Genomic DNA, 23,084 nt, shown 5'->3' on the forward strand with positions numbered 1-23,084 from the left:
AATGGTCTGTTATTTGAGGTTATATTAGATGAGCTGTGTGGACCTACACTTCTATGGAAAAGGGGTTTTCTGGTTTCCAGGTAAATCGATTAACAAATGAACCTTCTGAAAACTTGCTTTGTAAGGAATTCAGATTAAATTTATTCTATGAATACCTGTCAATATTTCTAATCAACTGGCTGGCTTGAGGTGATTTCTCATAAGAAAAATAACCAGGGATCATCTCCATAATCACTAAGGTAATAATGACATTGCAAGACATGTCATCCAGATGGGGTCTTTGCTATCAGCCTGCAGACACCCTTCAGCAGCACCTGTCCCATCGCAAGACTTCCAGGAGGCTCCAGGGCTCAGCTCCAAGGAGGGCGGGCCCCTTCCTGATACTCAGGCTGAACAGCAATGGAGGCAAAGAAAAATTAAGAGCTTGACCGGAAATAGGGGAATCCCTACACAAAAGAAGGAAGTTTGAACACAATAAGAAATGAAATGAGTTCCACGGAGAGGAAACAGGAGCTCTGCTATGTTGATATAGAGCCTAGAGGAAAAAAAAAAACAAACAAACAAAAAGAAAAGAGAAGAAACTGCTCTGGATTTTCCCCCAACAGTAGGAAAAGTCTGTGCAACCTCCAGCCAGCTGCAGGTGAGGCTGGTGCCTGCCGTGAGGCTGGGGAATGACCTGAACGCATGGTCAGTCAGTTCAATGTGAAGCTGACATGCCAGAAGAGTAAGCACCTGGCAGGCCTGAACTTAACAGCTCTAAGGTCCAAGGACACCTCCATGAATGGAATGTGTGACTCTCATCACAGCCAGACTGACAGTCGTCAGTCCTGGCTTGACCACTCGCTAGCTCTGTTACCTGGACAAGGTGCTTTCCTTCAAAGCACTAGTTTTCTCTTTCATAGGATGGGATACTAGAAGTGCCTACTTCACATAGAGTGTAGGAGGGATGAATCACAAATGAATATGGCACTTAGTGCTGGGTAAATGTCAGCATGGTTATGAGGACTGCTGGTAGTACACTCATTCCATTCAGTAATTAGCAGAGGGTCTGGGGCAGAAGGAAGAATAAATAAGGCATAACTTAAGGACCCTACAATCTGGCCAAAACAACAGTCCCTTTCCTGTGACAAGTGGTGGAGGGCATGAACTCTTAGAGAGACACCTAGAAGGGGGAGAGTAAACATTTCCATAAGGTGTGGTCATTCAACCTGGCAAATGAATTCAGAGTTTTTTCAGGTGGAGACAATAGGGGAAGCAGCGTATATGAACACTTAACTCATGACAAAGATGGCGTTCTAGAGCACTGGGAAAATGGTCATCTTCACAGTAAATTATTCCAAAACAATTGGATATTCATATAAGACAATATATTACGCTGATACATGATCAAAAACATAAACTTGGGCTCTCTGGATCAAAGAGAATGTGTGGTCACTCTACCTGCAACCACCTACCTCTAATTTCCCTTTTAGGCATATACCCCAAAGAAATGCTTGCACAGATGTTACAAGAGATGGACACAAGCATGTGTATAGCAGCATTATTCACGAACGCCACCAGCTGGCAACAATACAAACGTCCACCAACCCCACAATGGATGAATACATCGCAGCGTATCCATACAATGGAAGACAGCACACGCAGTCTTTATTGCCAAAGCTCTATGGGAAGTGACATGAAGTCCTCCAACGTTGTTCTTCAAGGTTGTTTTGCTATTCTTGGCACGTCCATTTTCATAGTAATTTTAGAATCATGTTGTGAATTTCCCAAAAACGTAAGTGAAAGAACACACAAAAAAGTCATTCTGTGTGTCTTCATTGATATAAAAGGCCCCTCGAATAGGAAGAACTAAACTTATAATGTTTAGAGATAGACTCCATCTCAAAATAATAAAATAAAATAAAATAAATAAAATAATATAATAAAATAAAATGTAAGATAAAATAAAAACCACAGTAAAGCCTTAAGGACTCAGCCATCAACTTGAAGGGGCTCCTACCTGCCTGCAACACAACCATCTGTGCTTTAATAAAAACAATACCACAATAAATAACAACTCAGCAAACATTTCAATCCATGACTTCCTCATGATGCCCAAAACACATAACTGATCCCCATTAAAAACCTAACTGATCCACATTAGAGGAGGATGTAGTGAATATTACATAATAATTTTTAAGTCAATAAATATATGTGAAATTAATCAGATGGATTAATCTTAGACGGCAGGGAGCAGAAAGAGGCAGAAACAACATGGCCCGAGGACCCGAGGGTCACCGGGTCTGCTAAGGGAACTGGGTTTTGAGCTGGGCACTAAAGGATGGGGTCAAATTCCTCATGAGGGCTTGGGCGGGGTCCATAGGTCCAGGGCAGGGCGTTCAAATGTCAGAGGCAGGAGAACCTGTGTTGGCCCCAGCACAGAGCCCGGTTCTCTAGAATGCAGTGGACCTGCGGGGAATTTTAGGGCAAGCAGTGGAAGCCACAGCCTGAGGAGCCCGGGATGGTGGTGTGAGGTGGCGGGGCTCAGTGCAGTCCCCAGAGACCCCTCTGTCCTAGGCCTGGAGAAGTGGCTGGCAGGGCTGCAGCCGGAGCTTCTCCCTGCCTCAGCCTTTGATTTGTTCCCACAGGAGACACTCAGGACGAACAGAGCTTCCAAGATTTCAGTCGCTTTTAGATTTCAGTTGCTTTAAAGTTTCAGTCGCTTTTAGATTTCAGTTGCTTTAAGACTTCAGTCGCTTTAAGATTTCAGTTGCTTTAAGATTTCAAGATGGCGGAGTTCAGACTCCTCTGGCGTATTTCCTGGCAGAGTGGAAAGTCCGCCCTGCCGGGGCTGGGCTCCTGCTCAGCTACCCGCTCTGCATCCTTGAGCAGGTAATTCCCCTTCTAAGCATCACTTTCCACTGTTGTGAAAACCTGAGCAAGTGAGTGAGAAGCACAGGAAAGGTGCTCAGAATGTGAGTCCCCTCCACCACCCCCCAGAGTTCACCAGCCCTGCAGGGCTCTCCAGCTGCTCAGCCTAACAATCCTGGTCTCCTGGAACCTGATCCTTGCTCTCTTTGAAGTTCTCTGATATCCATCATGTTTATCTTCTGCTTTCAAAGCTCCAATTCCAGGGATGTCTTTTTCTGACCCATGGGTTGAGGCTGAGAGGTGAACACATTCCTTGTTGGCTTCTCTGCATAGCTCACATTCTTTTTCTGAAGCCCCTGTCCTAGAAAGGGTATAATCACTATTGTCAGAGACTTAGCCTGGCCAGCGTGCCCAGGAAAAGTTGATCTTAAAAATTGACTCTATCTCTTGCATCACTCTGGCTGATGGATAAATGTTAATGGTTTAACTCACTCATTCTCAGATGTGTTCTAAATATTATTAACCTTCTACTTTCCAATGAAGACTGATAAGCTTTCTCATACCTGGCCCAACTCTTGTATTTGTGTGTAGCTCATGCTGACTCCAAGAAGAATTAAGAATCCAATATAAACCATGTAAGAAATCCACTCATCCCAAATCATAGTTAAAACTGTTGTGTCAAAACACTAAAATGCATTTCAAAAAAGATTACATGTTAACTACAATAAACAGGTAGGATTTCAATCACACAGCAGAACAAAAACAGAGAAGAGGTCACTCTTTCCCCTCTTACTTAAATGACTTTCCAGCTAGTCTAAAAACATACAACAAGTGGGCTGGGCACTGTGGCTCACGCCTGTAATCCCAGCACTTTGGGAGGACGAAGCGGGCGGATCACAAGGTCAGGAGTTCGAGATAAGTCTGACCAACATGGTGAAACCCTGTCTCTACTAAAAATACAAAAATTAGCTGGGCGTGGTGGTGGGTGCCTGTAGTCCCAGCTACTCCAGAGGCTGAGGCAAGAGAATCCCTTGAACCCAGGAGGCGGAGGCTGCAGTGAGCCAAGATTGCGCCACTTCACTCCAGCCTAGGCATCAGAGCGAGACTCCATTTCAAAAAATAATAATAATAATAAAAACAACAACAACAATAACAAAAACAAACACAACCATCTGTGCTTTAATAAAACACATACAACAAGTGTCTAATGTGTGTAGAAGCTCTAACTAGGATAATTCGTTTAATAAGTTCATTTTTTCTAAGACTTCATGTTGTATTTCAAACAGATTTCACTACCCACTGCTCACCCCTAAGTTGGGCTTCTAAATTGAAATTCTGGGACCAAAATGCAAATAATTATGTTGTAATATATTGGGACAGCAAAGTAACTGATTTAAATATCCCAGCTACTTTTCAGGGAAACCTGGGCTCCTTGGAGTCCCCAAAAGGCCATCATTTGTTGAGCTTCATTTTCATGATGGGAAAGGGTTTTTTCTCTTGTAGCACAGTTATTAGAAAACGCAAGTCATGTTGATGCAAATTTTCATAAGCTGTAACAGAAGCATCCCTTTCTTGAATGAGTGATCAGTACATAAAACTGAACTACTTTGCATGTGGCTTAGCAAAGCCATTGATGAGCTGTGTGGTCTCAGCCTTCTGTTTTCCCTCAGAGCCTTAAATGCACTACTCTTTACGGCCCTTACAGATCTCAGATGCTGAGAGTCTCTGAGGTTCCTCTACTGAGACTGATGATTGGAAGCTTTCAAATAGGACAGATTTCTGGACCTGACAACAATGCACTGAATTTGTGTCTCTGGGGGAGGGCCCAGGAGCTGCATCTGTAGGAAGTTCCCAAGTGCTGCTATTAGGGAGTTCTGGATGCAGAGGTGTGGGCCATCAGCCATTCTGCGGTGGATCCCCTGGATGATAAATCCTGAACTGATTTTGATTCTACATGGAGAGATGGACATAAATAAAGCCAAGAGGAAATCTCTGTTAAACTGAGAAAGTATGCAGTTCTTTCTCAAGACAGACTGAATGGGCTGTGTCTGTAGGAGGAAAAAACTGTATTCTCAAATTCATTTTCTTTGTGATGACTCCTAAACAAATCTGGTGGGAGATTTTCCTGTTGTCATCACATTTTTAGGGGGGTGGATAGCTTCAATGTCTCATATTTTTGCATTAAGAAGGAAAGGCAGAGAGAACATAGTACCATATGAAAATGATAAAAGCTTCTGTTCTCTAAGGTGGGGCACATTCCAGGAAACTGTAGGAAGGGAACCAGTTCATGGCCATCTGATGGGAGAGGATCTTGCCCCGGAAGGGAGGCGTACCTCAAACTCCTAGACATTAGCCAGAGTAGTCGCTGGGTGTGAACTCCATCTAAATTGCTGGCTTCCTGTCGTGTACTTAGATCCAGTGCCAAGTTTGAGGGTGACTCCTACACCATCTCTCTGGCATCATGCACAGATATGCACAGGGTGGAGAGAGAAACATGCGATGGGGCCACAGAGTGTAACACTGACCCATAGAGGGATATCCCAGCTTATCTTCAGGCTGCCAGAGACACACCCAAATCTGCAGGGCCAAAGCCCATGTGTCAAAATAGACAGAGAAGGATGTAACCTCACCCTTTGGCAGGGTCTCCTGGCTCAGAGAGACAGTGCCAGCAAAGGAGGCAGATGGAAAGTGGTCAGCATCATCTATGGATTAATTAGTGCTGTCCACTGGAGCCCAGTCAAATGGAAGGTTGCCCAAGTATCCCCATGGCACTGTGCAGCTAATGTGATAAATGATTTAGACGGCATAACAAGCATGCTAACATGGACGTAAATGGCCAGTGTGTTTTATCCCTGTCCAGTTATCCCTGGAATTATGTAATTTAAGATCAGAATAAAAGAAAAAGGAAACACAATCAAAGAATCACCAAGCTCTAGCTTTACAAGAATGATACATTTGAAGCCAAAATATAATTTTATTTTGCAATGGATTGAAAAATTGTTCATGCTACCAAGTAGCCCTTTGTTGGTGAAATAGTCTCAGGTGTGCGAGGTCTCAAATGCTACACCCATGGATAACTTCCTGAATGAACTATTAAAGATGACACAAAGATAAAAATGAGAGGTTGGGAGAGATGTTATTAAAAGACTGACAGTGTGCACTGAGATCAATTAAACATGTATGATCACTGTATTTTGATTACAAAATGTACTAAACTAGAAAAAGTCTTTGTCATAGATTATCTGTATTATTTAAAAAACAACAACAACAAAACAGAATGTGAAACAAGCAAACAAGACAAATAAAAACAACTTTTTTTTTTTTTTTTTTTTGAGACCGTCTCGCTCTGTCGCTCAGGCCGGAGTGCAGATGCACAATCTCAGCTCACTGCAACCTCCGCCTCCCGGGTTCAGGCGATTCTTCTGCCTCAGCCTCCTGAGTAGCTGGGACTACAGGCATATGCCACCACGCCTGGCTAATTTTTGTATTTTTAGTAGAGACAGGGTTTTGCTGTGTTAGCCAGGATGGTCTTGAACTCCTGACCTCATGATCTGCCTGCCTCGGCCTCCCAAAGTGCTGGGATTGCAGGCGTGGGCCACTGTGCCCAGCCATAAAAACAATTTTTAAAAGCAGGCTATAGGCCGGGCACAGTGGCTCACGTCTGTAATCCCAGCACTTTGGGAAGCTGAGGTGGGTGGATCACCTGAGCTCAGAAGTTGGAGACCGACCAGCCTGGCCAACATGGTGGAACTCCATCTGTACTAAAAATACAAAATTCAGCCAGGCATGGTGGCTCGTGCCTATAGTCCCAGCTACTTGGGAGGCTGAGACGTGAGAATTGCTTGAACCTGGGAGGCAGAAGTTGCAGTGAGCTGAGATCATGCCACCGCACTCCAGCCTGGGTGACAGAGTGAGACAACATCTCAAGAAAAAGAAAAAGCAGGCCATAATTCCAATAACAATAATGGGGTGAAGATGTCACTTAGTTTCTTATATTCTGTAAAACAGTTCTATTTATTATTTTACAGCATAAATAGAAATGTATGGGCTTAAGAATGGCTTTGAAAGGTTTTGTTCCCTCTGATAGAATTTAATGGAAGGTATAGATTTTCCATTGTACTATACAGTGTAATGGCAAAGAAAATCCAGCATATATGGTAATGCAGAGAAAGGGCTCTTAAAATGTAGAGGAACAGACCAAATGGTGGTGCATGTGAAACATCCAGTAACATGAGCTCTGACATTATAAATGAGGAGCGTTATAATTAAGATGTTTTCTAAGCCAGCGTAGATTTATGCTTACCCTTCTGATAAGAGCTCCGCCTGGCATTTGGAGCTACAGCTAGCATGCCGCGCTAAAGCTGATCACACCCTCACCCATCTTATCTATGCTAATGCCCACAGGAAGTGAAAGATACCACGCTTCTGTAATCTCACCCATGGATACATCTTTTGATGAGGAAGAAGGCAAGGGCTGATGCAGGCAATACAAGTTATGAACATTTCTGTAAGCCGTGCAATAGCATCCCCAGATACCATGTCATTTCTTTATTTCAGCATTTCTTTTGAGCAATGACATTGGGTTTTCGAGAGAAAGACCCTTGCTCCATTTGAACCAGCATTGTTTGCCATAAGGCAGCCAATAAACAAGCAACCAACCTAGCAATAAAAACATCCATTGGTGACAGGAGCTATAAAGAGAACTGCAATGAGGTGATGTAATAGATTACTATCCTAGCTGGGTGGTGAAGGTGACACTCTAAGAGATGACAACTGGCAAAATTCCAAACAAGTGCCAGCCAGGTAGGTAGAAAGGCAAGGAAGAGCATTCCAGGCAGAGGGAAGAGCTGATGCAAAGGTAACAGGCAGGGAAGGATCCTGCCATCAAAGAAGAACAGTGAAAAGTGTGGAGGGCCAGAGACAACACAGAGCATGGCTGGAGATGAGAACAGAATGTGTTCAGAGATGGAAGCTGAAGTCAGGCTTACCTTGGTATGCCGGGATGGGACTTCAGATTGTGTTTATGTTTTGTAGGTCCATCAGTAAGATTTACGCAGAGGACTGCCATGATCTCATTCCAATGTTGTAAAAAATCATGAAAATGTGGAGACCACAATTTGGTGGGCTCTGGGAGACAGGAAGAGAATCCAGGAGGCAGGGGAGGAAGTCACTTCAGTAGCTGAGGTGTGAAAGACTGTGCCTTACACCAGGATGGTAGTGGTGGAGATAGAAGTAGAACAGTTGGGGACATGTTTTGGAGGCAAAGATAGTAAGACTTGTTGAAGAACCAGATACAGGGAGTGAGAAAAGAAAGGTGATAAAATCTGGGGAAGGAGCAGGTTCGCGGGGTAGGAATTGTTTTGGCCGTGCTGAGCCAGAGAGGGCAATCACGCTTCCATGGGAGATGCCAATTATGTAGCAGACACAGTGTCGGGAGTTGGGGGGAAGGGGAGACAAACGATGTGGAAGTCATTTGCCAATGGATGCTTTTAAAAGTCCTGGCACTGGACAAGGAACCGAGTGTGGTCAGAGAAGAGAGATGAGTCCAGGATGGAGAATCACATCAAGGGAACAGTCAGGGGAGAGCCAGGAGGTGGCATCCAGCGCAGAAACCAAGAAGGGACAGCAGGGAGGAGAGAGGGAGACCAGGAGAACATGGTGATGAAGACGCCAAGACAGGGAGGCGTTTCCAGAAGGGAAGGCATCTGTCTGTGGTGTGCTAAGAAGCTGAAGTGATGATACTAGCAAAATGGACAGTATCACCACTCATTTGAATGAGAGAAAAACATGCAAAGTTGACATTTGATTGCAACATGAGGTTGATATCCACTTAGTCTTTGAAGGAATATATACTCGGTTCCTTTATGAATTTTATAAGGGGATTTAGAAAAATACGCAAGTGCTACAAGTTGAAAGAAAAATACTTCATTTAAAAGTTCACTTTAAAAAGTTGGAAAAGCCAAATCTCTCCCCCTCATAATTAAAACACAGACACACACACACACATGCACAGAAAGAGATTTGTAAATAGGTGTTTTAATACTCACATATTTATAAGGCACTTCATATCTTGATAACATCTGCACGGTGTGATTTACCTGCAAGCAAATTTGGAAAGGATGTTATAAGAATCTGACCAGATGCACAAGGTTGTGTCCCTGTGTACCATGTGTGGCTGTCATCCCTCAGTGTACTGTGGCAGCAGAGGCTGAGACAGTCACTCTGGGGTGGTGCCCAGGTATGGCCCTGGAGCCGTCTCAGTCCTGGCCAGCCGCTCTCTGCTGTGAGCTGAGTGGAGTCTCTAGTGGGAGGCTGGCCTCACCTCTGAAGCTGATGGTTTTACCATGGTTTTTTTTCTTACCAGTTTGACCTGTTTTTGCTTTTAGACAACAGGTAAGCTCCTGGGGAATTTCTCTAGTTTCTGCATCAAGCATATCATCATTATGATATTAACATCAGATGGAGAATGATAGTAGCATGGCCAACTACTCCAATGGGCTGCCAATGGGCTGGCAGCGCCATAACTTCTGCCCCAGCCTGCCCTCTCGTCCACCATCATTCGCCACATAGCATGAGCAGAAAGATGCATCCTGTCAGTAGAACATTTAATTTATTTATAGCAGATGCACCAAAATGACAAAATTGTTTCTTCATAAGTGAAATAATAACCTGAGAAAGAGAGAAATGGCATCATTAAGAGCTAGGGAAATAGAAGTGAAGACAATTATAAGTAAACTTCAGGCATTCCTCTTCCATGGAAAATGTTAATGTCTTTTGCCAGCATTAGAAAATATATTTGCAATGTTTACAGCATCCACAAAGTAATTAAGCTCCTGGCCATATAAAAATTGCCCACATTGACTTTGCTCCAACTGTGTGCATTTGGCCGCAGGAAATGAGATTTGAGGCCTAAACCTGAAGCCAGTCAAGTTATTAAGGGCTACTTAATGGCACATCTAATTATGCATAGAAAAATGTGTTTCCAGAATTGCATCAAGCAGAGCTAACAGTGACCATAATGGCATTAATATAGATAGAAAAGCTTTACATGTGAGAAGGCCCATCATTATGTCATCTATAATGGCAAAAACAAAAGAAAATAAAAACAGGGGAATGAATAAATTATGGCATAGCTATGTATTGGAATATTAGGCAGATGGAGGATTTTTGTGGACTATTTTAGGTTATGGGAAAATATTCATTATATAATAATACTTTTCTTTTTGAGACGGAATCTCACTCTTTTGTCCAGGCTAGAGTGCAGTGGCACAATCTTGGCTCACTGAAACCTCTGCCCTACAGGGTTCAAGCAATTCTCATGCCTCAGGCTTCCAAGTAGCTGGTATTACAGGCACCCGCCACCATGCCTGGCTAATTTTTGTATTTTTAGTAGAGATAGGGTTTCTCCATATTGGCCAGGCTGGTCTCAAACTCCTGACCGCAGGTGATCCACCCCACTCAGGCTCCCAAAGCGCCAGGATTACAGGCATGAGCAACTGTACCTGGGGAATAATACCTTTTTTAAAAAAAGCAAGAATGAGCAGCATAAAAGATGGCAGGAAATATACCAACAGGTTAACAAATGTTATTGCAAAGTGGAGGGAACATGAATGATGGTTTTTTATTCTTTTCTGTATTTCCTAAAGTGTCAAGAATGAATGTATGTTTTATAAATCAGATTATGCCATCTTAGGATGGTGATATGGTTTGACTATGTCCCCACCCAAATCTGATCTTGAATTGTGGCTCCCGTAATCCCCATGTGTCGTGGGAGGGACCTGGTGGGAGGTAATTGAATAATGGGGGTGCGTTGTTCCCATACTGTTCTCATGGTAGTGGATAAGTCTCATGAGATCTGATGGTTTTATAAATGGGAGTCCCTCTGCACACACTCTCTTGCCTGCTGCCGTGTAAGATGTGCCTTTGCTTCTCTTTCACCTTCGGTGATGATTGTGAGGCCTCCCCAGCCATGAGGAACTGAGTTCATTAAACCTCTTTCCTTTATAAATTACCCACTCTCAGGTATGTCTTTATCAGCAGAGTGAGAACAGACTAATACAGATGGCTTCTTGTTGCAAGGGAAAAACATCCCAAGCTCGAAAAGGGATCTGCATAGCCACCCCTGCCTGCTTCTTTCCTCATCTCATTCCACCCTCCCCTTCCCTACAAGTCATGGGCCTCCTTTCCATTTCTCTCCATGAGGGAAGCTCTGTACCAAGGTCACACACCTGCTACTACCTCTGCCCAGAGCAGTGTCCCTAAGCTCCTCTGCCCTGCTCCTCATCTTTGACTGGTGGCTCCCTCTCATCCTTAAGTTCCTTGGAGGATGTTTTCTCTGCCTCCTCATCTGAAAATACCTGTCCTTTGCCCCATGTCTTCCACAGCACAAGCCCAGCTCCACCTGTGTGCTCCCTTGGTCCTTGTCTCTTGCTGACCCATAGGCTCTTTGCTCATTTTTCCCACCACTATGGTAGCAGGTGGCAAACAGCAAGCGTTCAACACACATTTGTTGAACAATTTACATGTATGACAAGTAAAGCAATATACTTTAAAATCAACTGTATTTTCGAACAGTTTTAGATTTACAGAAAAATTGCAAATACAGAGTTCTCATATACTCACATCTAATTTTTTCTCTATCATTAACATTTTATGTTAATATGATTTATCACAACTAATGAACTAATATTGATACATTATTACTCCCTAAAGACTATACTTTATTGATACTTCCTTAGTTTCTCCCCTGCCTTTTTTGTTCCAGGATCCCATCTAGGATTCCACATGACATTCCATTGTCCTAGCTCTGCAGGCTTCTCTGGGCTGTGACAATTGTTCTTTTCTTTTTTTCTTTTTATTTCTTTTTTTTTTTTTTTTTTGAGACATAGTCTTGCTCTGTCACCCAAGCTGGAGTGCGGTAGCATGACCTCAGCCTACTGCAGCCTCCACTTCCCAGGTTCAAGCAATACTCCTGCTGGAGTAGCTGGGATTACAGGCACATATCACTGGACCCAGCTAATTTTTGTAATTTTAGTAGAGAAGGGGTTTCGCTGTGTTTGCCAGGCTGGTCTCCAACTCCTGACTTCATGTAATCTGCCCACCTTGGCCTCCCAAAGTGCTGAGATTACAGACATGAGCCACTGCACCCAGCCTTTTCTTGTTTTTGATGACCTTGACTCTTTTGAGGAGTGTTGGTTAGGAGTTTCATAGGATGTCCCTCAGTTTTGGTTTGTTAGGGGTTTTCCTCATAGACTGGGGTTAAATATAATTTTAATATACAATTCAATGTCCTTGAATGGTATATTAGTGTTCTTCAGAGAAACAGAACCAACAGGATCTATGTACATCTATATCTCTATATCTATGTCTATCTATAGACAGAGAGGTGGGGGAGAGAGCGAGTGAGCTTTATTTTAAGGGATTGGCTCCCTCAATTGTGGGGACTGACAAGTCTGAAATCTGCTGGGTAGGCTGGCAGGCTGGGGCCTCAGAGAGTGGATGCTGCAGCTCATGTCCGAAGGCAGGGTCTGGAGGTAGAACTGGCTTTTGAAGTCTTCAGGAGGATCTCAGCCTTTTTCTCCTTTTTTTTTTTTTTTTTTTTTTTTTGACAGAGTTTCACTTTTGCCCAGGCTGGAATGCAGTGGCGTTATCTCGGCTCACTGCAGCCTCTGCCTCTTGGGTTCAAGTGATTGTCATGCGTCAGCCTCCCATGTAGCTGGGATTAGAGGCATGCACCACCACTCCTAGCTAATTTTTGTATTTTTAGTAGAGATGGGTTTTCACCATGTTGGCCAGGCTGGTCTCAAACTCCTGACCTCAGATGATCCACCCGCCTCAGCCTCCCAAAGTGCTGGGATTACAGGCATGAGCCACCATGCCTGGCCCTCAGGCTTTTTCTCTTAAGACCTTTGGATTGGATGAGGCTCACCCACATTACGGAGGATTACTGGCTGCACTCATAGTCAGGATGATTTAAATGTTTTGTTGTTGTTGTTGTTTATTTGTTTGTTTATTGAGATGGAGTCTTGCTCTGTCGCCCAGACTGGAGTGCAGTGGCACGATCTCAGCTCACTGCAAGCTCCGCCTCCCAGGTTCACGCCCTTCTCCTGGCTCAGCCTCCTGAGTAGCTGGGACTACAGGCACCTGCCACCCCACCTGGCTAATTTTTTGTATTTTTAGTAGAGACGGGGTTTCGCCATGTTAGCCAGGATGGTCTCGATCTCCTGTCCTTGTGATCTGCCCGCCTCAGTCTCCCAAAGTGCTGGGATTACAGGCGTGAGCCACCGCGCCAGGCCAGGTGATTTAAATGTTAGTCACATCTAAAAAGTCCCCAGCAGCATCCAGATTGGTCTCTGACCAAACATCTGGGCACCATAGCCCAGCCAAGTGGAGACGCCAAATTAACCTCTGTCAAGGGTGGCCCCCAGAAGTGTGGCTCCAAACAAGAGAGCAAGGGACAGAGCAGGGACTGTGGGTGGGAAGGAAGGTCTGTCAGTAGCAGCACCACCCAGTGTAGGAACAAAAAGCTGCTGCCTGGTGGTTAACCTCTGAACTCCATGACTGCAGGCCCCAAGTTAAACTGCTCCTTACTAACCGCAAACCAAACAGGACATCAGCCTGCTTGCAGTGCAGAGGCTACGAGGAGATAATATTTATAGAGAATTCTTTGATTTCCTGGAGAAAAGTCGGAATCTGAATTGACGGGAATATAACTTCAGAATATGTAGACTGTTGCCGGGCGGAGTGGCTTATGCCTCTAATCCCAGCACTTCAGGAGGTTGAGGTGGGTGGATTGTTTGAGTTCAGGAGTTCAAGAACAGCCTGGGAAACATGGTGAAACCCTCTCAATAAAAAAAAAAAAAAAAAAAAAAAAAAATAGCCGGGTGTGGTCGTGCACACTTGTAATTCCAGCTACAGGTTCTGGGACTGTTTTGTCCGCCTCGGCCTCCCAAAGTGCTAAGATTACAGGCATAAGCCACTGTACCCGGCCTGTTATGTGGTTTCTTAAGAAGCTACTCCTCCAGTTCCGGCAAGGCACCTCACGCCTGTAATCCCAGCACTTTGGGAGACCGAGGCAGGTGGATCAGCTGAAGTCAGAAGTTCGAGACCAGCCTGGCCAACATGGCAAATCCCTGTCTCTACTAAAAGTACAAAAATTAGCCTGGTGTGGTGGCATGTGCTTGTAATCCCAGCTACTTGGGAGGCTGAGGCAAGAGAACTGCTTGAACCTGGGAGGCAGAGGTTGCAGTGAGCTGAGATCACGCCACTGCACTCCATCCTGGGCAACAGAGCGAGACTCTGTCTTGAGAAAAAAAAAGAAAAGCTACTCCTCCAGCTTTTCTTATCCTGAGTGATCCTCGGAGGTTCCCTCTCTCCCTCTGGGGATGCTTGAGTAGTAATAATTGCCCTGCTTGGCATTAATCTTGAGCGTTCAGATGCCTTCCACAAGCATGATTCCATTCTACTTTTTCCATGATCTCCCCAGGACTATCACATTCAGGTGGTCCTACATAGGGAAGGTGTAACTGTATTAAAAAAAAAAAAAAAAAAAAAAAAAGAAGTGTACCAGCAGAATGAGTTTGATTGCAAATAACAGCAAATCTCAGCTTGACATGGTTTGAGCAATAAGGTATTTGTATTTAGTGGGTAGCAGCACGTGCAGAAGTGCAGATACGATATTGCCAAGTCATCTTGTTTTTTTATTATTATTACTTTTTGAGATGGAATATCGCTCTGTTGCCCAGGCTGGAGTACAGTGGTACAATCTTTTTTTTTTTTTTGAGACGGAGTCTCGCTCTGTCGCCCAGGCTGGAGTGCAGTGGCCGGATCTCAGCTCACTGCAAGCTCCGCCTCTCGGGTTCACGCCATTCTCCTGCCTCAGCCTCCGAGTAGCTGGGACTACAGGCGCCCACCACCTCGCCTGGCTAGTTTTTCGTATTTTTTAGTAGAGACGGGGTTTCACCGTGTTAGCCAGGATGGTCTCGATCTCCTGACCTCGTGATCCGCCCGTCTCGGCCTCCCAAAGTGCTGGGATTACAGGCTTGAGCCACCGCGCCCGGCCACAGTGGTACAATCTTGGCTCACTGAAACCTCCGCCTCGCAGGTTCAAGTGATTCTCCTGCCTCAGCCTCCTGAGTAGCTGGGATTACAGGCGTGCACCACCACGCCTGGCTAATTTTTGTATTTTTAGTAGAGACGGGGTTTCATCATGTTGGTCAGGCTAGTCTCGAACTCCTGACCTCGTGATCCACTTGCCTCAGCCTCCCAACGTGCTGGGGTTACAGGCATAAGCCACCGTGCCCAGTGAGTGCCAAGTCATCTAAATGGAAGTATGCTCAGAGAACAAGCAGGGGAAATGGACTTCTGTGGCTTTGCATGGTAACTGGGTTATGAGGACCAACTATAAGCCTATATGTCAATCAGTTTATATGAGGTTGTACTGAATTTTACTTCGTGCAGCCTCTACAGGAGCATTTATACTGGTTTCCTTTTTTTTTTTTTTTCTTTCTACCTGTAGACATCTTTAAGATAAACAAGCTGAACACTATTAACTATGGTAACCTGTGCTGTGCTGTCTCTGTTCCTTGAGATCAGATAAAGCCTGGACAGCAAAGAAGCACATGGCCCTGATATTAAGTTACAAGCATGCCAATAGCTTGCATTAGTATTTGTGGAATGGATGAGTGAGTCATGATATATTTCCCCAAGCTTCAACTGGGTGTGTTTTCCATGTAACCATTACTCATAAAGTGTAAAGGTCGATTATGTTAGGAAGGAAGGACTTTTGTCATCCATGCATAGGACACTCAGATCTGCTTCCCCGAGCTTCACAGAGCATGGCTTCCCTGAGACCACTCCTGCAAAGGCCACGCCTATTCACGAATGTTGACATTAACCAGAAGGTAGAGACTGTATATGTGAATTGAGCTTAAATCTGAGCTGAGGAATTCTATGATGGGTAACTTCAAACATGTCACCGAGTTTGAGTTTACCATAATGCATAGGACTGTTTCTAAGACTTGTAATCGTTTCTGTTTATTTACAGAGTTTGATGCATATTTGAGCATTTATTTACTTATTCAAAATTGAAAAACTTCCAAGAAGTATAAAAATGGCTGAACAGTGGCAATAATTTTAGAAACCATAGAAAAAAAAGCTGACGTTATTAGGGAACAAAACAAATAGACTAGGAGATAAAAATGAAGTTTTGTATTGCAGAAGCTGGCAGGGATCCCCAGTGAGAGAAAAGAGGTATCAGGATGGGGAGAATGATGACCATAGCCTCATCACATAGGAGAGCAGCTGCTTCTGTCAACAGGGGTGTGTGCTCACAGCTGCAGGTGCTGCACAGCACAGCATGATGCTGAGACAGGAGGTCAGCATGTCACATAATTACAACCATATTATTAGATGGCAGGATAATGGCACCCCCTCCCCACCCCCCAAAAGATGTCCATGTCCTAATTTCAGGAACCTATGTATGGTAAAGAATAATTAAGTTTGTAGCTGGAATTAGGGTTGTGAATCAGCTAACCTTAAAACAGGGAAATCACCTGGGTTATACAGGTGTGCCATCACTAGGGCCCTTAAATGTGGAAGGAGGCAGAAGAAAGGCAGGCTCAGTGACTCACACCTGTAATCCCAGCACTTCGGGAGACTGAGGTGGAGGATTGTTTGAGCCCAGCAGTTGGAGACCAGCTTAGGCAACATAGTGAGACTTTGACTCTACAAAAATAAAAAATTAACCAGGCATGGTGGTGGTCTGTCTGTGGTCCCCGCTACTCAGAAGGCTGAGGTGGGAGGATCACTTGGGCCCAGGGGGTTGAGGTTGCACTGAGCCATGCCACAATTATGCCTGCACTGAAGCCTGGAGTACAGAGCAAGACCCTGTCCCCATCCCCCACCAAAAAAAAAATTAATAATAATAGGGAGACAGAATGATGAGATGTGACAAAATATCGATGCTCTGTTAAGGCCACCAAAAATAAAAAACACAAAAAGGACACACAGCCCTGCCAACACCTTGATTTTAGCTCATGCCAGACTTCTGACCTTCAGAACTGTAAGATAATACATTTGGTTTGTTTTAAGCACCACATTTGTGGTAACTTGCTACAGCAGCAATAGAAAACTGATACAATTATATTAATAAGTTTGAAGGTGGCATATTTTACCAGGTAGAGTGAATCATCATTTCGAATGACTATGAATCCAGAAGAAAATTTATGTAGGGAAAGGGCTTAATTGAAAACTAAAACATGAAAGTTCTTGGTGGCTGTGAAGGTTGTTCCTAGGACTGGAAATCCCCTGTACTTCCCTCACACTTAGAAGTAAACCTAATTGGAGGGCCATGCATCGGTCCTTTGGGGCGACAGGTGTCCCTGTTAGAGTCTTCAAGTGTGTGCCACACTTCAAGTGTCTGCAATTACCTTACCCAGGCCTATAAGCTCCTTGAGAACAGGGAACGTATTCGTCTAATTTTCAGGACCAAATGCAACATCCAGCCTCTAATTAGGGCTTAATAGGTATTTGTTGAATAAATATTTCCAGTGTCATTGATGCTATATTCTGACAAGTAGAAAGATCAAAAGCTGTGAAGACGGGGGCTGGGTGGAAGTAAAATAAATGATGTTTTGATTTTTTAAAGGAACAAAAGTTTAGATAAAGCAAGTTTCAAATCATCTTGGCTTTGTTGTGTTTCATCTCTCCAGAATTGGACTTCTGTGCTCAATTCAGTGAAAACACTCAGGGCACAGATTGGGATCACTGACTTATTTTCAAAGCGTGTTCCCACACATATTAACAATTGCTCAAAATTAAGTGTAGCATCTGTTTAAAGTTGAATCAAATTGAATTCTCTATTTATAAAAATGGAGTTTACATAAGAGAATGGAAACCATGTATAGACATTTAGCATGACACTTCTGCTTACACCATTTCAACAAATAAAAAATTATTGTTCTGGGAGAAATATACATTCCAAATCTTTCTAAAATGAAACCCTTCAAAATTAGGAAATGAAACAACTCTTTTTTTTTTTTTTTTTCTTTTTTAGACATTCTCACTTAGTCATGTTGCTCAGTGTAATGGTATGATCTCGGCTCACTGCAACCTCTGCCTCCTGGGTTCAAGTGATTCTCCTGCCTCAGCTTCCTGAGTAGCTGGGATTACAGGTACCTGCCATTATGCCCAGCTAATTTTTGTATTTTTGTAGAGATGGGGTTTCACTATGTTGGCCAGGCTGGTCTTGAACTCTGACCTCAGGTGATCCACCTGCCTCGGCCTCCCAAAGTGCTGGGATGACAGACATGAGCCACCGCACCCGGCCAGAAATGGAACAATTCTTAATGAGTGACATGAGCTACCAAACAAAGGAACACTATATAAATTCCAGGGTCCAGGGTCCTAGAAGTGCCTGGAGCTGAGCCCCTGCTCCCCAGGTCTGTACACATGCACCCTGGGTGCTCAAGCCACAGGCCCTGTTGTAATGGGAAGAGAGGATTCCCTCTTGCAGGAAAGCATGCTACAAAGATGAAGGGTGGTGGGTGGCAAAAGAGGCTCAGACACACCCTGGGCCCAAGCCTCACTGGTAATAGTGGGAGGGTGGTGGGAAAAGCCATAGCAGATTCTGGGGGAGGTCACAGGGATGGGGGGGGTGGGAGCGAGCTAAGTGGTATCCGGTGGCGGGACCCTGGTGGTTGAGTTTTATTGGGAATGAGGCTGGACAGGGAGTGACTATAAGGCCCAGCTGGTCGTGGCAGAGGTGGGAAGGGAGTTTAGGGAACTCGGTCCCTTGGCTCCATGCCTGGGGACACAGCATAGGTGAGGCTGGTGGGCGGGTTGACCTGCTGACGGTCCCCTCAGATCCCTGTCCCAGCTAGTCACTGGCGACCCGTCCCCTTGGCCTGACTCCTTGGGGTTGAGTTTCCCAGGCTCTGCTCTTCCCCTTTCACCTGGCCAGGCTTTAGCATCTTCATCTGGAGGAACGAGGAGGTTTGGGTGACCTGTCTAGTGCCAGGGCAGGACAACTACCACCCTGAGTCACGTTCTGCTGGTGTCTTTCAATTAGGCAGAAAGCTCACTTCACAAGGAGCTTCTGTGTCACCAGAGTTATATGGAAAGGAAGATATCAAGGCAGCACTCAGGGGCATGCGGAAAGAAGCAGAGGATGGGCCACAGAGGGCCCTCCTACTCTCCCAGGGTCCTCCCTACCCTCCTCCCAGATTTTGCCCCCTAGGCCACTCCACTGCTATGGGGGTGGGTGTGGCACCCAGTTCCTCACCCTCTGGGACATAGAACTCCACCTACCCACAAAACCCACTTCCTCAGAAGCGTTAGGGCTGCCTTGGTGCCCTAACTGCAGGTGTGGGGGGCGGGGCTGAGGAAGGGGCAGTTCAGGCTGAACCCAGCAGGTGGGAAGCAAGCTCGCCCAGCTCTAGGTTTCTTGTGAGCCCTCAGGACCTGTCTTTGAAGGTGGTCCTGAGACTTCTGGAAAAAATGAAAATGATGACGATTACAAAGACGAAGTGAGAAAGTCTTAATCACAGATCTTCCTCCCCTATCAGGTCGCCCTGTGTCAGTTTAACAATGACAAAAAAAAAAAAAAAAAAAGTCACACACACACACACTGAGAAGGGAAACGCTTTGTTTTTCTGCACTCTCTGAGCCCCATCAGATAATGGAACTGCTGCGCTCTCTGTTCTGCCACTCTGCATTGACGGATTTCACGGCAGAGTAGCACTTTGGAAATGGAAGTTTCTCTTCTACTTCCTAAGTGAGGGAGACCCAGAATCCAAGAAAGGATCCTTGGCTCAGGAAATCACCGTGGTGGCCGGGGGCAGGTGGGGCGTCAGCATCTAACCTGTGTGAAGAAGCTCCCCACTCAGCAACAGGCCCCTCTGCCCCATCCCCAGCAGTCCCCAAAAGTTTCCAGGAGTGTCAACAGATGGGGGAGGGATCAGCCACTCTCACCCTCCGAACTGTGAGGGTTTCTCTTCCCATTTCTCCAGGAAGCAGTGGCCATGCGGTTGCCCAAAGCAGATTTCAAAAGAGAAACTTAGAAGAGGCTTCTGAGACTAGCAACCCTCCCACTCAGGGTGGAACCAAGTTCAGGGAGCGCCTCTCCCCAGGCAGCTGAAATGAATGCAGAGGTGACTGCCTTCTCCCTCTGAAGCAGAGTGAGAATGGTTCTTGATTACACTGAGCCTATGGAACAGCTCCCACTGTTCAAGAGCCAAGATTAGTGTGAAACACCTCTCAATCATTTAAGATTTGATTGTTTAAAATGAGGTTTGGGGGAATTCGTCTCAGAGCAGATGTCAACAATCGACTCCATCGTCCACATGGCTCCCTAGCTTGCACCAGGAGCCAGCCACTGCTGCTTCTGGGTGCTGGGGTGTCCGGCAAATCCTCCTACCCCCGTCTCTCCCGTCTAGATTTTTCTGAGCTGCCACTTCCTCTCACCCTCCAGGCAGGCAGGGTCTGAAAACCCCTCTCTCAGAAAGGGTTGCATCAAACTCATTTGATGCACACAAATTCCCCGAGGGAGAATCCACTGACAAGCAGGTTCCGGGGCCCTGGGGCTGGGGCTTGAGAGCCTGGGTCTGTAACACACCCAGGGGTTGCTGATGGTGGGGCCACACCTGGAGTGGCCAAGGTTTTAGAGCATTACTTATGGTGGGACTCTCTCTAGCTGGGCCATCCTGGAGGCCATCCTCTTCATTTCAGATCAGTTTGCCCCCTCCCCGTTTCTCAAAGCTGCTTACTGTTTGCTGGAAGGAAGGCTGGACTCCTCCGCCCCACCTTCCACCCCTGCCTTCCTTTCCCCTCTGCCCCACACCCATTTCTCTGCTCCCTGGTCTGTTTCCTGTACAACTTTAGGACATTGCCTCCATTCACGTTACCTTGTTGTTTTTTTAATGAGCTCTAGTTAAGATAACCAATTGCTGCAGACAAAACCAGCTCAAAACAATTTAATCCACACTTGGAGAGAAGAAGAAAGAAATGCACTCTGCAGAGGAACCTGAGGAATGTAGAGCATCATTCAATCAACAACTATTCCAGGCATTTATCTGAGAAGGCAAACTTCCGACCCACCTCAAGCCCTCCAGGAACTTGCCATTATCACCACGTCACTCTGCAGCATCACACCAGGAAGTACCCAGAAAACTTAGCATGATCCTCCGGAAGCCTCACCCGTTATCGGCGACCACCCTTTTGCTATATCCAGTCCTTTTTCTTAGCATAAGTATTTTACATACTCAATATCAGAGTGTAATTTAAAATCTATTTCTTGACATTTTTACTTAATAAGTTTTTAACTGTCACTAAAAATTCCTGAAAAAATGTTGTATAACTCTTTCCATTCATTTACTTAATCATTTCCCTATTGTTGGAGACATAGAATCCAACTTAGGATTTGTTTTGTGGAACGTTTCTTTGTTGTTTTTTGAGACGGAGTCTCGCTCCCTCACCCAAGCTGGAGTGTAGTGGCGCAATCTCGGCTCACAGGGGCCGTGTTCTGCCTCCCGTGTTCAATCAATTCTCCTGCCTCAGTCTCCCGAGTAGCTGGGATTACAGGCACCCGCCACCATGCCCAGCTAATTTTTGTAATTTTAGCAGAAATAGGGTTTAATATGTTGGCCAGGCCGGTCTTGAACTCCCGACCTCAGGTGATCCGCGCGCTTTGGCCTCCTAAAGTGCTGGGATTACAGGCATGAGCCACCGTGCCCATCCTGTTTTGTGGAACTTTGGAAAGCACAGAGAGGCATGCTCACATCTCACGGGCACGAGCCGAGTTAGATTAACTTACCTTTCAAGCTGGAAGTCGAAGGAGACCATGCTTTCACTTGTCCACTCACTCACTCCGCAAATTTCACAGCACATTCCCCGTGTGCCAGGTATTCAGGGAAAACCCGTGGTCTGTCTGGAGACTATTAAGAGGTTAAATGTTCATCAGTCCACTTCAAGCTGGTCAATCGTCTTTGAGCATGGGAGGTAAGAGCTAACTTTGCGGTAAACCGCTCCACACAGAAACCAGCAAGGGCTTCCACATGCAGCCCCGTTCCTGGAGCAACAAAACACAACATCCGCCACTGTAGACTCTGGCCCGACACAGAGGGTCCCCACATTCTTGAAGGCAAGGACTAAGAAAGAGTGGGTCAGGGTCTGTTCAGAAATTATTTTCAGGAAGCTGGTCCTCCGAGGCCAAATGGTGGGAGGTGGAGGGGACTAGACTTGGGCGGGAAGAAACAGCCTCATCCATCCTCATTATCATGGAAACCTGTGTCCCAGTTCCCTGTCTGCATCTTCAGGTGCCTCTAGTACAAATCTCTGTGGATGCCTGCTTCAAGCTCATCACACAGAAATGCAGCACTCTCCTCTGTGCTGTGGCCCCTTCCAGCTGCAGCCCCCTTGGAGAGACACGTATCCCCCACTGAGTGGATCCACTGCAGCCTCCACGCTATCTGGGTTCCTCTCTCCGTTTCTCCTCTAAGTCAGCAGGTGACAGGCTCGCTTTGCTTGTGCCTACCAAAGAACAGAGACCCTAGCATGTCTGCCCTTTGATGGGCCGGCCTGGCCTGGCTGTCTCCTGCTTCCTCAATGGTTTCCTGGGAATACCTGCTGGTAGGTGGAGGATGGCCTAATTCCTGCCAGAGACTCCTTGGCCTCTGATCCTGGTGAGCTGTGCTAATCCACGTGCAAACACAAAGCCCCTGCTCTCTTTTGGAGGCCTTTTGCGTAGCCTGACAGCTGGGCTGGAGATCCAGGCAGGATCGTTCTAATGTGGGGCCATGATTCAGCCTCTTTGAGCCTCAGATTCTCCTCTGTACACTGGAGATAAGGATGCCCACCTCACAGGGCTGTTTGAGCAATCAGATCTGTAAAGCACTTAGCATTATGTGTAGGAAGAACTCAATACATAATATTAATGATATGAGTATAATTACTGTTGCTCCTCAATAGGCTTCCAGGCCTGCCTGCCCTGAGATCTCTTGGTCTTCTCTGTTTTATCTCCCCAGCTATAGCACAGAAGTGACTTGCTCTCCACCCCTCCGTCAATGAAAGGGATAGGCCGTGCACTGTGTTTTGGTGCCCACTGTTCCACTTGGTTTACACCAGAGAAGGAAGGATAATATTAGAAAATATATATATGGGGTGGGCATGGTGGCTCACACCTATAATCCCAGCATTTTGGGAGGCCAGGGCGGGCGGATCACCTGAGGTCAGGAGTT

The 23,084-nt window shown here is 45.6% G+C and overlaps 1 long non-coding RNA gene across 1 annotated transcript; it reads right to left on the minus strand.

The window, feature by feature from the left end:
• Positions 1–1,056: 1,056 nt before the first annotated feature.
• On the minus strand, positions 1,057–23,084 carry LOC111553761. The gene is made up of 3 exons (XR_002735055.1): positions 21,662–23,084; positions 8,898–8,948; positions 1,057–3,211 (listed from the first exon to the last, which is right to left on the minus strand). It is a non-coding gene; the product is annotated as an uncharacterized LOC111553761 (long non-coding RNA).

The sequence above is a fragment of the Piliocolobus tephrosceles genome, chromosome 11 (genome assembly GCF_002776525.5).
Source record: "Piliocolobus tephrosceles isolate RC106 chromosome 11, ASM277652v3, whole genome shotgun sequence".
In the NCBI taxonomy this organism is placed as follows: Eukaryota; Metazoa; Chordata; class Mammalia; order Primates; family Cercopithecidae; genus Piliocolobus; species Piliocolobus tephrosceles.